Raw genomic sequence first — 6,486 nt, 5'->3', positions numbered from 1 at the left:
TGATAATAATTATGTGACAAGAAAAAAATATACAAAAATAAATTAGAAAGTAAATTTACTAGCATAATTATTTCAAACAAATTTATATTTTTAAATTTCGAATGATTTGATTTGGTAGAGGAAATAAAATCTAAAGTAATATGCTGATATGAATATCAAGTTGGAGAGTAATCATACAAAATGTAGATTACATATTCATATTAGTTAGGTGTCCATCATCTACCAAACATCAACAAAGCTTGTACATCAAGATATATCATGAGTAAATACGAATGATCAAACTTAAAAAATAAATACATATATGTATATATATTTATTTTGGGTTATCTTCTCCAAACTCCTTTAAAAATGATATAACAATTAACCAATAGTCATTAAGTTTTGGAATTAAAGTCAACCATTATACACATTAAAAACAATGATAAAGAAGCAAACAAGTACCTTGATGATTAGGCGCCTAAGATTAGCAGACTTTTCACATCCTGAATCCCAAAAGATAGATTTTGAATTTAACTTGTTGTGATAAACTTCAACTTCAACTTTGTTTCCGATTGATTAAATTATAGAAGAAAACAAAGCAAAAAGTATCATATTTAATATATTACAAAAATATAATTGTTTTTGGAATGACACGGTTTGTTTTATGAGATTATAATATTACATCAACCTTAGAGAAAAAGATAGTAGCTATAAAAAGATATCCGAAAAGATACAACATAATATCTAAAAACATAAAGATAAAATTCTCCATATGTTTCAATCGTTCTTACTACTCTAGTCTGAACAGCTTGCGTCATCCTATAAAAAAAAGGAAAGTTTACAAAAAGTTATTTTTTGTTATTACCTGGTTCACTTGCAAATGTACATATCTAATATTGGGTTTGTCGAGAAGTGCGGATCCAAATAATTTGTTTTAAAAAAAATTGAAGATTATAATTGTTTAAAATAACATCTAAATTTTTATGGAATTGAAATAATTTTAATCATCCATATCTTATTGCAGGCCACTCATCTAGATTGGGGTTGAAATGAATCATTGTTGTATCTTCAACTGTTTCAACAGTAGCATCACCTTCCATAATGAGAGAAAAATTAGTGATAGAAAAAGGGGAAAATGAATCATTAATTTAAAATAGAAATAAGGAAAAAATAAAAGTTTGCCATATGGGTTTTCTAATCATATAATAATGGAGAAGCTTGACTTATTTTAGCAAATTGAATTGCAATTGTGGGTATTGGAGTTGTGCTATGGATCAACCAATTCAGTCCTTTTTCAGTATAGTTATCATGCAAGACAAATTCAAGTTTTCCCCTATGCATTTTTAACATAATTTAAAATTGTAATATATTGTTGTTAATTTAAAATGAGAAACTGGAAATAAGTAAACGCATACATATGGCTTGAAATTTCAAAAATCAATTTTGTGATCTTGTTTGTGTCTTGCAAATCTCACTCTGGTCCAGACCTTGTTGTAACAACACCAACTATATCTATGAAAAAAACAGTGTTAGTATATTGTAATAGATATAAAAAGTTAAGATCAATAATATATGATACCTATCAGGAAGTCTGCCTGTTGCTTTAGATTGTGAACTTCATTGAAGTGGATTGGTGTTAGCACAAAGTTAGTATATATAGCATTTTCAGCTCCTCTAATATGGGTTTTTTGGTAAACAATAAAATATAACGATGATTAGTCATACGATTGATGCCAAAATTATCTAATAATTTAACATTAGTAAATGTGTAAAGTTTTTTAGAATTTATCTTATCCTTTAAAATTCTCTCATAAATTTTCTCTTTCATTAGACCTTCAATTTTTGAACCCTACATATTGAAACAAAAATGCGCATAAATGTAATTTGTTTTATTGTATTGTCACCTCAATATTGGAAATGTTTAAAATGAGAAACTACAAATACTAAAAATGAAAATATGGTTCTTGTTAAAACATACTTTAGAATCTATGAGAATGAACTGAATAAAAGATACATGTTTTCCATTGATATTTTGACAGACTGTCAAATACCTAATAATCTGACATTTCATAAATCATTTTCCTTGATCTGGTTTGATATCTCTAATTTTGATTTCTCTTGAAGTGTTTGAAGACATAACTAGATAGGAATGAGAGGAGACAAAATAATGATGAATGATATAAAATGAAGTATGCCTATGTTTCTTAAATAGAATGAATATACAATTGTTGCTTATGACTAGTTTGATAGCACATGCCTGTTAAGGGTCATTACTTGATTTGTATTTTATATATATTCTTGCTTTATTACTTTTATAGCACCAATTGATTCTTGAAATTACTATTACTTTTGCTGAAAAAGCTAAAGCATTTATTATGTCAAGCATTGTTTTGTCTATAGTGTAATTTGGAATGATTTTAATTAAAAAAAAAGTAAAAGATTTAAACAAACTCCAAAATCTGAAATTGCAAAAATCTGTGTTGTATATTAAATAATTTGTTACCTTTGGATTAAGTTGTTTCCTGAGTGGAAAACACTATAGGAAAGACAAATAAAATTATTTTTGTATTATCTATTTTTACCAATAGACACAAAATTCCCTGCATTAACAATGTATGAGTTGAGTAGCATCTCACTAATTGATTGATTAACTACCAAATGGACCAATTACCTACAATATTCATGGATTACAATAAGTAACAAAATATTGGTTAAACATGTTATATACTATAGCCTAAACTTATTTACACAACATAAATTTCCAAAAAAATAGTACCTCAACATGTGGGAGTAAGTATATTATGGTGTTTATCAAGTGCTCTTGAGAAGCATTCAAATCAACATCACCATCCTTGCAGAGAACATATAAGCATAGGCTAATAATAATAATTTAGGTGATAGCTAAAGTTATTAATCATGAAAAAAATAAAAATCAGTTTGAAGCTTCCTTTAGCCTGAATTTATTTATACTTTTAAAATTTCCAAAAAAATAGTACCTCAACATAAAGGAGTAAGTTTATAATGGTGTTTATCGAGTGCTTCTGGAGAAGCATTCAAATCAACATTACCATCCTTGCTCAGAACATATAAGCATAGATTAATAATAATAATTTAGGTGATAGCTAAAGTTATTAACCATGGAAAAAATAAAAATCAGTTTGAAGCCTGAAGCTTCCTTAGCCTGAATTTATTTACACTAAAGAAATTCCCAAAAAACAGTACCTCAACATAAAGGAGTAAGTCTATAATGGTGCTTGTCAAGTGTTTTTGGAGAACCATTCAAATCAACATTACTATCCTTGCACATAACATATACGCATAGGTTAATAATAATAATTTAGGAGATAGCTAAAGTTATTAACCATGAAAAAAATTAAAAATCAGTTTGAAGCTTCCTTAGCCTGAATTTATTTATACTTTAAAAATTTCCAAAAAAATAGTACCTCAACATAAAGGAGTAAGTTTATAATGGTGTTTATCGAGTGCTTTTGGAGAAACATTCAAATCAACATTACCATCCTTGCACAGAACATATAAGCATAGGTTAATAATAATAATTTAGGTGATAGCTAAAGTTATTAACCATCGAAAAAAAAATCAGTTTGAAGCTTCCTGAGCTTGAATTTATTTACACTAAACATCACAACATTAGGAACTTCCATGAAAAAAATAAAAATCAGTTTGAAACTTCCATTCAATAGCAATTCATTCTTATCTTTAACTTAGTAACTTCATTTTATGGTTATCAATAAGGTTTCTGCATCCATTGTCCCAGAAGAGAAAGTTTATACTTAGCTCCTTGTGGTAAACCATGACCTGAAGTAAATTCCTGACAATGCAAAACTGGATTAATATTAACATGCACACAGAAACAATGACTTCAACGCACCTTCCTCGATGGTTTTGTCTAAACAACAACAACATGCCAACCATAGAGAGTTTTAACCCAATCTTAATACCCCAATGCTTAACCTCTTTCATTTTCAACCCAAGCAAATGGAAACCAAAAAACACAACACACAAAAACAACACAACATCGGGTGCAAACAAAACAAAGAAACACAGAGGAGCAAGCCACGTGTCGGCGCTAGAGGTAGGGGCAATTTGCACATTTTGACAACCCATTCCATTATTAAATAGATAAATAGATAGTAGAAGTAGATTACTAAATAGATTCCATTATTAAATAGATAGTAGAAAGTTGATATAGTAGATAGATAGTAGATTCTACCATTCGTAGTCATAGGTACATAAGCTACTTCCTGTACAAAACAAAAGAGTAATTGGAATGATCACTAAAATGATATATGTTCACATAATAATAATAATGTAATCTATAAATATTACCAGTACCCCTAACATTTCAATCAAACCATCAAATAAAAATGATTTCGAAAGTTAAATGAGCCATGATGTGTGGATATTAAAGAATAGAAAACCAATTTGTCCTTAGCCTGTTTTGTTGTGGATGTTTTGTTTTTTTATTAGATTTATCTATTATTTATCTTTCCACACTCGAGGAGGGAAAAAACAAATAGACATAAGAAGAAAACTGAGAAATGGAAAGCGAAAGAAAAAGAATAAAGAGTAGAGAAAAGAGGTACTCTGGATAGAGGGCGACGAAGAAAATGATATGAAAAATGAGACAGGAAAAATGACAAAATGTGAGAAAAAAAATTAAAGAATAGCAGTATTGACATTATCAAACAAAGCAAAAGATAAATGACAATATACATTTCCATCCATCAAGACCATTTCAAGGTTGCTAGACTTTTCACGCACCTGGTCAAACTACAGGTCCACAATCCGAACTCCAACCTTCAATGTTTCTTTGCTATCATCAATAGCTCTAATCATATAAAAACTTGGAAACATGACCAACAACAAAAATTTAATGAATAAGCATAATAAGAAATGCAAACAATATGATAGCAAAATGCAACCTCAAATACAACAACAGTAACAAACCTTCTCCATGCAACATGTCATATGGACCAAGGAAAAAAAACAAATTCATTTAACAATCAAATCACACACAAACATAAGAAGAAAATTGATAAATGCATAATTAAATCATATTGTGGCTAAAAACACATGAAACATAGAGGCAGTAATGAATAGGTGTACCTCGGAAATCGCATAAACTAATGCAATATGTGTTTGACTATTGGAATTTTTGATTGAGTTATTGTGGGATTGAGTTAGTCCGGAATACTATTGGGTGAGAAGATTTAGTTAGGTCTTTCTTGTGGGATGAAATACGTTTTACACGAACAATTTAGTTAAGATTGTACTGGGAGAGTGAAAGAGCAGAGTGCATGTAGAAAAGGTTGTGATAGTACATAATAGGAGTAGTATTTCAACAGTGTAAATATGCAATCCAATATAATATCATGTAATGAATAATTTATTGGTATCATGATGACCAAACTTTTGTTAATGAAGGAAAGGGTAGAGAAAAGTTAAAGTAACAAAAGAAAGAACAACATAAAAGAGGTACCCTGGATAAAGGATGAAAATGAAAATGATATAAAAAATGAGATAGGAAAAATGACAAAATGTGAGAAGAGATTAAAGAGTAGCAGTTATGACATTATCAAATGAAGCAAAAGCTAAATGACAACATATCTTTTCATCCATGAACACCATCTCAAGGTGGCTAGACTTTTCATGCACATGGCCAAACTGCAAGTCCACACTGAAAAAAAAGAAAAAAGCAAGAGAGGAGCAAGTGCAATAAAAGAAAAAAAACACAAACAACAACAACAATTGCAGTCAACAGTAAAAAAAAAGAAGGAAAAACTCCAAGCTTCAATGTTTCTTTGTTATCGTCAATAACTCCAATCATATCAAACCTCAGAAACATGAGCAATAAGAAAACTTTAATGAATAAGTATAATAAGGAATGCAAACAATATGATCGCAAAATGCGACCACAAATACAACAACAGTAACAAATCTTCTTCATTCAACATGTCGTATGGACCAGGGAAGGAAAACAAATTCATTTAACAATCAAGTCACACTAAACATTACAAAACAACAAAAGCCAAACAACAGAGCAACTACAAATAGTTTAAACTGAAGCTTAACATCCCAATGCTTAAGCTTTATCATTTATAACACAGGCAAATGGAATGAACAAAGAAAAGATGGGTTCAGAGATTGAGAGTAGAAAGTGCATATTCAAAGATTGAAAGCATAGAGTAGAAAACAAAAAGGAGTTTTTTTTAGGAACAACGCACAATGCACAACAGACAATAACACGAGAGAAAAACAAAGCAAATAGACATAAGAAGAAAAATAAAAGAGTAGATAAAATAGGTACCTTGGATGAAGGATGAAGATGTAAATGATGTAAAAAAGAATGAGTTTGGAAAAATTACAAAATGTGAGAAGAGATTAAAGAGGAGCAGTAATCACATTATCATACAAAGAAAAAGCTAAATAACAACATACCTTTCCATCCATCAACACCATTTTAAGGTGGCTATACTTTTGATGCAC

Source organism: Glycine max, chromosome 8, assembly GCF_000004515.6.
Source record: "Glycine max cultivar Williams 82 chromosome 8, Glycine_max_v4.0, whole genome shotgun sequence".
NCBI classification, from domain to species: Eukaryota; Viridiplantae; Streptophyta; class Magnoliopsida; order Fabales; family Fabaceae; genus Glycine; species Glycine max.
Note: the sequence above shows the minus strand (reverse complement) of the source record.